General features: G+C 44.5%; 1 pseudogene; it reads right to left on the bottom strand.

Annotated features, from left to right (window-relative positions):
• Positions 1–1,143: 1,143 nt before the first annotated feature.
• On the bottom strand, positions 1,144–1,546 carry LOC145360737 (small ribosomal subunit protein eS25 pseudogene; annotated as a pseudogene).
• Positions 1,547–9,595: the final 8,049 nt, after the last annotated feature.

Raw genomic sequence — 9,595 nt, 5'->3', positions numbered from 1 at the left:
ACATTCAGGGCTATACATTAATGTGTGTGTATACCAAATTACTCCACATCACTGTGCCACATCACTGATTACTGTGCTATAGTCTATGTACTGGAGTTACAATGTATCAGTGCATAGCACATGGTGCAATCTGAGAAATACATTCAATGAAGTTCCATTATTTGCACATAAAAGTGTGACTATTTTGAACTTTCTGGGAACCACAACACATATAGTTGCAGCAAGTATCTATGAGTAAAACCCAAACGTTTATTCCGATCATTGGCCAGATCCCAAGTTGTTGGTGAGACCCGGTCAGGAACCAATAATGTTTGGTTTAAACTAGACAAAGTTTGTGATTCAAGATGCTTGCCAAGTGGATTCCATGGACTTTTAACAAACCAAAATAAACTATATTCTACAAGTTAAAAAAAATTAAAATATTTATCGTATACTCCAACATTCAGGGTAAGTATAAGGTAAATCTGAATTAACAGGCAAATTGTGGTTGAACACACCACACAGCAGAATAAGTTCCATGGATTTTTCAACAACTCAGTCAGGGATTTGTCACATTGGGAACCAACTAATCCCACTGAAGCTTTATCATCCTTGTGAGGGTTTTCAGTCTCCGCATTCGAAGATTCCACCCTGGAATTCTCTCCAAAGGTTGGCCTAACTTGGGCACCTTCAAAGATGGTTCAATTTGCCAGGTTTCAGTCTCACCTCCAAGATTACATTCCCCAGTACACTCAAACATCAATTTACAAGCACAACACAATTTCAGGTCTTTGGCTGTGGAAAGCAGAGCATCACCGCAATGGGTACTTTTGCCCCAGTGGCCTGCAGCACAGACCTCCAAACTACAGTTGCCTTTGTGGATCTTCTGGTCTTCTCTTTAGCCCATTTCTCTGAGAGACTTCTCCCCTCATCCCTTTCTCTAATTGGAGCCTGTCTCTGCGCCTTTCTTTTAACTTAATTGGGACTTATTTCTGTCCCTTTTATCTTTGTCCCTCATCTGCATCCCTTGCTGTCTGACTGACTAAAAAGCAACTGTTCACTGATCCTTGAATTGATCTGATGACCTATTTAACACTTTAAGGGGTTCCGCCCTTGTTGCTTTTTTTTGCAGTACAACAGTTTTATTTTACAGTTGTGTCTAAATAACTTCAGTTGGAATCCATTCCAGAATCTGTTTAAGAATCATCTGCAGCGGCAGGTGCATCCCCTCCCCTGGTGTTTCGCGTGTAGATAACCTGTGCTCTGTGTTTGCACACCAGCTCGATCATACCTTTCGCAAGCAGCTCCTGCAGGGCAGCCCTAGCCAGGGAACCTCTGAATTTAGTCTTTAAGAGACAACTGCAGGCGTGATGAGTTTGGGGCCTCTTTCAACAGTTTATCATACGTGGCTTTGTCAAACAGAATCAAGTTGTTCAGCTTGTCTCTCACTTTTCCTTTTGACCACTTCTTCTTTTTGGCCTTGCCTCCAGTTGTGTTTACTGGATCGTCAACCTTTTTGCGTCCTTTACCACCATCTTTCTTCTTCTTGTCATCTTTAGGAGGCATGTTGTCCCTCCAAAATGTCGGCATCAAAAAAAAACCCCTTGTTTCTAGGCAGGACCAAATATAATAAGCAGTGGAACATGTTACAGTCTCCAAACACGACAGATTTACGTAGCACACAGAATAAATGGATTCCGTAACATATTATAAATGAACTTATGTTGAATCATACTGAGAGAAGTCAAGTTATTTAGTTTCAGAGAGACAAAATGGAAGATGGAATTTAATCCAGATAAATGCAAAGTGATGCATTTTGGCAGATTTAATGTAGGGGGGAGCTGTACAATAAATGGCAGAGCCATCGGGAGTATAGACACACAGAGGGACCTGGGTGTGCAAGTCCACAGATCCTTAAAGGTGGCAGCACAGGTGGAGAGGGTGGTAAAGAAGGCATATGGCATGCTTGCCTTTATTGGACGGGGCATAGAGTATAAAAGTTGGCATATGATGTTGCAGCTATATAGAACGTTGGTTAGGCCACATTTGGATACTGCGTCCAGTTCTGGTCGCCACACTACCAGAAGGACGTGGAGGCTTTGGAGAGAGTATAGAAAAGGTTTACCAGCATGTTGTCTGGTATGGAGGGTCTTAGCTATGAGGAGAGATTGGGTAAACTGGGGTTGTTCTCCTTGGAAAGAAGGAGGATGAGAGGCGGCCTAATAGAGGTGTATAAGATTATGAAGGGTATAGATAGGGTGAACAGTGGGAAGCTTTTTCCCAGGTTGGAGGTGACGAACACCAGGGGTCACAAGTTCAAGATGAGGGGGGCAAGGTTCAACACAGATGTCAGGGGAACATATTTTACACAGAGGATGGTGGGGGCCTGGAATGGACTGCCAAGCAAGGTGGTTGAGGCGGACACGCTGGGATCATTTAAGACTTATCTAGATAGCCACAAGAAAAGACTAGGAATAGAGGGATACAAATGAATGGTGTAGTTGGGTGCATGAGCGGCGCAGACTTGGAGGGTCAAAGGGCCTGTTCTGTGCTGTACTGTTCTTTGTTCTTTGTAAAAACTGAGCAAATTGCATGAAAATGGAATGGCTGCACCCATAGCAATGAATGTACAGCTCCAGGTAGGAATGGTGATATCCTCGAGATATTTCAGAAGTTGAAACAGAAGTGCAGTTTGACATTCAATAGTTTTCTGAAAGGCACTAATGAAGAGACGTGTGTGAGCCTTTCTACAGGCAGGAGAGAAAGGATTTATTTAATAGCTAGAGATCAGTGAGGATGGCAGTAAAAATCCAAACAATTATTTTGAGAAATTCATTACATATCTCCAGCTAAATTCAAACCATTGGATCCACTGATATGAATTTCAAAGCTTGAGGCAGGAACCTGGTGAGCCTGATGATAATTTCTTAATGAGATTGAGGAATTTGCCTGGCAAGTGTAAACTCATTGAAACAGATGAAAGGCTGGGAGATCTGCCCTTTAGGGCTCTGTATATTCTGTTGTACAAAAAGTTATAATTAAAAATGACAAGCTCATAATTTCAAAGGTTGTTGACACTGCCAGAGAGCACATGAAGACCCATGAATAGACAGATGAAGATTCTGATTATCCAAATGACTAACCTTCATTTATATCAAGGGAAAGGCAGCAGGGTTGATGCAGTGAATCAGCATTAAAAGAGTACACACCAGACAGTGAGAAAGTAGTGTGTGAGAGGAGTGGACAAGCTCACAGACAGAAGGAAATGCCCCAGATATTGGACCAAACTGAGGAACTTGTGGAAAACCCAAACTGGGAAATGATGTGCAGGACAAAGAAACAAGATGCTAAAAGAGTTACCAGAGACAGAGAAGCAGGGCAAATGACAAGGAAAAGAAATCAAAACATCCCTATCCTGGAAGATGATGTTGATGTGTTTGAAGTTATAATAGACACAGAAACATTGAGATATGACTGTTCCCAGAGAAAAGACATTCACACAATCATTCATATCAGGGAAAAGGTGAGAAATACGCCCACAATTATAAATCTGAAACAGAAGTTTGATACCAGAGCACAGACTGTGCCAGATGATCTTTCCAGAAAATTTGAAAGAAAATGGCTACCCAGGTAAAAAATGCTTTGGAACTGAACCGCCTCATGCTAACAGGATACAGGGAACTGAGATTCGACAGCTACGACTGAGCAAATCAAAGCAACACAAAGAAAAAGATATTAACTGCATGTGCTATGCCAGGGAAATAGCTGATCCTATTATCCTGGGGTTAGACAATTGTGATCTCAGCAAACCATCAGATAAAGTAGGTGTCATTGAAGATTGAAGGCAGTATACCCATTGAAAAGCACCCCCCATTTAAAGCAGGAAAGTGATTGTCAGAGTCACAAACTGGGTAAATTCCATCATTAAGAGAAATAATGTGCAAAGTCAAGTCAATGGGTTGCTGTCAAATATTGAAATTCTCACAGCCAATATTGAAAGACATGAAGAGCTCATGCCAGAAAGGGAAAGAGTGCTAATTTGGAAAGTACAAGCAGCCAAAGAAGATTTCCAGGAACTTACAGCACTCCAACATGAAAAATTAGAACTAGGGAATAAAGCTGCTGGCCTGGAAAAACTGGAGGCTGAACAGGACTTTACAGGGCATGTTGAACAAAAAGCATATGGAAGAGCTGTACAATTAGCAGAGGAGGCATCCAAGTGGGAGAACCTAAATCCAGGGTCAAAACTTCAACAGCACATGTTTCAAATAGAAGAACTTGAAAACCAAAAGAGTGACGGTGCTGAGTTCAGACAGCAAATTGGTGGAGAGCAGATGCAGCTTAACACTATCACAGTCAGGGAATGACTTACTGGAGACCAAGAATAAAACAGCGAGAAATGCTGGAGTATTTAAAAGAGTAAATACAAAATGCAAAAAGCCAAGCAGAACTGAGAAACTGGTGGAAGACAATGGCTGATAGAGAAATAAAGGGTCCGATTCGCCCAAAATAATTCAAAGTGCTGAATTGACAAGAAAAATGGAGTCAGGCTCAAATCTCCCACACTCTGTGCGCTGCAGAGGTCACAATCATGAATATCATTAAAAGCTCAGGGGGTGGGGCCTATTCACGCCAGAGACTGACAGTTCAAGGCCTTGTCCATGTGCAATGGCCCCTATTTGTCAGACTACAGTTTACTATCCAGCTCGATCACTGGCTCCCCCCACTCCCGGCAGACCTCCCCCATGAGGCAGACCGCCCTGGCAGACCACCCCCCACAACCCAACCTGATGGCTGGTCTCCTTCCAGCACCAATCGATTCTTTCTGCGGAGTGGCAGCGGGTCACCCCAGCAATTGCCCCCAGGCCCTGCCCACAATAGGCCCAGCCCCCATGATATGTTCCCTTGGCCTTGTCCCCTAAGTCCCACCCCTTTGGTATTGCCCAATGCTTGTTTGGCAGTGCCAAGGTGTTCTTTGGGTATGGGCACTTTGCCCTTTAGGCAGTGCTGAAGGTACAGGCTGGCATTGCCAGGGTACCCATGCCCAGGAGGCACCACCCCCTACCATCCAACCTCCTGGGGGTCCTGATTGTCCCCCTTCACTCCAGCAGGGTCTCCTACTAATTCCCTGAATGTGGGGAGCTACTCTAAACCCCACCAGTGTGAAATACTCTTCGAGGGGTGGGCGATGCTATTGGGTCCAGCAAGTTCCGTGCCAGGTGCAATAGTGACATTTAAAATAGATTAAAATCAAATTAAAATCACTTACCTTGTCTTTCTGTCGGTTTCCAGTGTAGTCCCGACTGCGCCTGCTCTCCAGTTGTGGGAGACGCACATGCATGGGAATGGCCGACATGTGTATCTCCTAACCCAATGCGCCAAAAAATGTGTGCGTCTTGGTAGGTGAATCGGATCCATAAATTATAGAATCATAATGCAGAGCTTGAGGAGAAGTACAACCAGGTCAAAGACTAACTGTGGTGTGCTGCTTAACTCAGAAGAGGCACAACGTTTTACTACATAAGTGATATGGTGAACAAAGCTATAGGGAAAAAAAAATAAACTATAAAAGATTAGTGGGGGTTTTCTGTTTTCTCCACAGAGTGCTGGCTGAGGCAAGGAAACCGGTGTACAGCTCGCCAGTTGCAGAGCTGGCTATTCTCACTACATTATGCAGTACTCTGTGCAGAACAAGTCTGCAGACATGGTGCACACAGTCATGTGGAGTGGGGGAGGGGCAAGGCCAGGAATCCAGGAATGCTGGGAATCCCAAGATTGGGATGTCCTTTTTAATGGGCACCCTGATCTCTCATTTAAAAACAGAAACCACCTCAACGCACATGTAGACCCCCCACACGTACATGAGGAACCCCTCCCACAGATATGGGGAAATGGTTTTCTCCTCTCCCCCTCTGTGGACACAGAGGAGGTGCCAGGTATTTGGGTAAGTGTCAGAGTGTCAAGGGGCAGTGCCAGGGTACTACCCAGCCATGTCCCTCTCTCCCTGGGGGCTATACTTAACTGTGTGCCCCCAGCGGGTTCCCTCTGCCTGGTCCCCATTCTTAAAAATTTCTTGTAAACCTCATCAGCGTGATGTCATGTTGGTGAAGGATGACATTCCAGTGTGAACATAAGAACATAAGAACATAAGAAATAGGAGCAGGAGTAGGCCATCTAGCCCTTCGAGCCTGCCCCGCCATTCAATAAGATCATGGCTGATCTGTCGTGGCTCAGTTCCACTTTCCCGCCCTCTCCCCATAACCCTTAATCCCCTCGCTTATCAAAAACCCATCAACCCGCATCTTAAAAATATTTAGCGAGGCAGCCTCCACCACCTCAACGGGCAGAGAATTCCAGAGATTCACCACCCTTTGAGTGAAGAAGTTCCTCCTCAACTCTGTTCTAAACCGCCCCCCCTTTATCTTGAGGCTGTGCTCCCTAGTCCTACTGTCCTTTCTGAGCGGGAAGAGTCTCTCCACCTCTATCCTATCCATCCCATTCATCATCTTATACGTCTCAATGAGATCTCCCCTCATTCTTCTAAACTCTAACGAGTACAAGCCCAGTTTATTCAGCCTCTCCTTATAGCTCAACCCCCTCAACTCCGGTATCAGCCTAGTAAACCTCCTCTGCACTCCCTCCAAGGCCAAAATATCCTTGCGTAAGTACGGCGACCAAAAATGCACACAGTACTCCAGCTGCAGCCTCACCAATGCCCTATACAGCTGCAGCAAGACCTCCCTACTTTTATATTCAATCCCCCTCGCTATGAAGGCCAGCGTCCCATTAGCCTTCCTGACCACCTGCTGCACCTGCAGGCTGGGTTTTTGCGACTCATGCACAAGGAGCCCGAGGTCCCTCTGCACCGTCGCCTGCTGCAGTTTTTCGCCACGTAAGTAATAATCTTTCCTACCGTTATTCCTACCAAAGTGGACCACCTCGCACTTGCCAACATTAAATTCCATTTGTCATTTCCTGGCCCATTCGCCCAGCCTACCTAGATCCTTCTGCAGACTCTCCACACCCTCCGCGCAATTTGCCGTTCCACCAATCTTGGTGTCATCAGCAAATTTCGACACCATACACTCGCTTCCCTCCTCCAGTTCATCTATATAAATGGTAAATAGCTGAGGCCCCAGCACCGACCCCTGGGGCACTCCACTAGTCACCATCCGCCAATCTGAATAGCACCCATTAACCCCAATTCTCTGCCTCCTATTTGACAACCAATCCTCTATCCACGCTAACACCCTACCCCCAACTCCATGCCCCCTTACCTTCTGCAATAACCTCTTGTGAGGTACCTTGTCAAACGCCTTCTGAAAATCAAGAAAGACCACATCCACCGGCTCTCCTCTACCCACCGCCCTAGACACATCCTCATAGAACTCCAATAAATTTGTCAGACATGACTTCCCCTTAACGAAACCGTGCTGCGTCTGCTCTATCAAGCAATTCCCCTCAAGATGCCTCGCTATTTCCTCCTTGATGACGGATTCTAACATTTTACCTACAACAGACGTTAAACTAACTGGCCTATAATTCCCCGGTCCTGGGGACTTGTCCACAATCGAGCACCGCCTCTCTAGTAACAGTAATGTCATCTAGACCCTCCAGTCCTACCACCTTTCCATCTCTAACACCCGGCAAATTATTCACGTCCTCCTCCATGAAGACCGAAACAAAAAAGTTATTCAAGACCTCAGCCGTTTCCCCATCTCCTACCACTAAGTCCCCCTTCTCATCTTCTAAGGGTCCAATGTTCACCCTAGCCAGCCTCTTCCTTTTTATATACTTATAAAAACTCTTGCTATCCTTTTTTATATTAAGCGCTAGCCCAGCTTCATAGTTTCTCCTACCCTTCTTTATCAACTTCTTTGTCAATCTTTGTTGACATTTAAACCTCTCCCAATCCTCTTCTCGCCCACTACTCTTAGCTACTCTAAACGCCTCTGCTTTTAATTTAACACTTTCCTTCACCTCCTTCGTTATCCACAGCTTATTACCTCTCCTCCTACGGTCCTTTTTGACCATCGGAATAAATTTCTGCTGAGCACCAAGAAAGATCTTCTTAAACATCCTCCACTGCTCCTCAGCAGACCTACCTTCCAACGCGCTCCCCCAGTCCACATTCGCCAATTCTTCTCTCATCCTACCGTACTCCCCTCTGTTCAAACAAAGGAAGCATGTCCGGGAACCCACTTTCTCCTCCTCCATCTGCACCAGAAACTCCACCATAGGGGAGGAACATACAACAGGGAAGTCCTTTAATTACATTATAATTTATTTAAATAATGTTACCGTGCTTCTGGACAGGAACCAGGTTAAATCACCAATGTGGGTGGGCTGGGGGTGGAGGGGTTGCAGGGAGAATCAGAAAACGAGATCTCGCTGGCAAGGTTTTCATTTTCCATGATAGTTTGCACCCATGCCACCATTTGAGCTCGTGGAAAATGTGGGTGCAAAATCGCAGCATGGGTATTCAACTTAATTATCAAAGTCAATTGTTATCCTTTAGTTTACAAATAATATCAAAAAACAAATTAAGGATTGAAACAGTTAAATTGGTATGGAGAGTCATTGTTTAAAGATGTAATATATTATTTCATAATGGCTGGAGTGATATGTTTATGCATGTATAAACGTAAGTATTAAGGGTGCCCTTTACGACAATCTGTGTATCGACCGAACAATGTATCAATCTGCAGCGCAGGGCGCAACTTGAGAAATACATTCAATAAAATTCCAGCATTTTAGTCAAAAGTGCAATTGTTTCAAGACATCAATATCAATATTGGGATGGACATCCAGTACCACCATTTATTGAGTAAAAACTTCTAAGAAGTTGTAATAATGAAAAGCAGAGTGTGACTAAAAGTACGAGTGTTTAAACTGCCTGAACAGATGGCCACTGGAGAGGTATCAGTTGCAGAGCCTGAACAGGTTGTTTCCAACAATTCTCTGCGACAAATGGTTTGCGACTGTTAGAATGATGACTGCAGAAGGAGAGCATAAGTGAAAATGAAGTGCGAGATAGACGCTGGTCATGCACCATCATGACCTTTACAAAACTGTGCAAAGTGGCTAAATACGGCAATTCAAAAATGAGGGGGGAGGATTTTCCTGACCTGCCTGCCATAGAAATTATAGCAGGCTGGTGGGGGTTGCGGGGGGGCAGTGGGCGGTAACCATGCACAGGATCATTGATCCCGGGTGGGATTTTCTAGTTTTGGGGTGAGTGCGGCTAGAAAATTCTGCCTGAAGTAAGGTTGAAGCACGATACTCATATTAAGGGCATAAATTAATCTGAATGCAAGAATGAAGATCTGGAGTTCCTGATCCTAGATAGTAAACAAAAGCCACTCATCTCAGCCGGAGCAAGTCTAAAGCTTGGACTGGTAACAATAAACATGCTAAAAGAGATTTACAATGTATCACTACATACAAAACCATTGATTTTTGAACACATCCTAGAGGAATATTAAAATATGTTTACAGGGTTGGGATGTTTACCACAAGAATATCATCTTGAAGTGTTAATGGTTCTACTATCTTCACCCAACAGCCAGGTAAACCAATTTGGACTTATTAGCATAAAGTTTCAACAAAAAGAGAT

Source organism: Carcharhinus amblyrhynchos, chromosome 2 (genome assembly GCF_965287045.1).
Source record: "Carcharhinus amblyrhynchos chromosome 2, sCarAmb.v2.hapA, whole genome shotgun sequence".
Classification (NCBI taxonomy): domain Eukaryota; kingdom Metazoa; phylum Chordata; class Chondrichthyes; order Carcharhiniformes; family Carcharhinidae; genus Carcharhinus; species Carcharhinus amblyrhynchos.
This window is presented reverse-complemented; position numbering and strand designations above follow the sequence as displayed.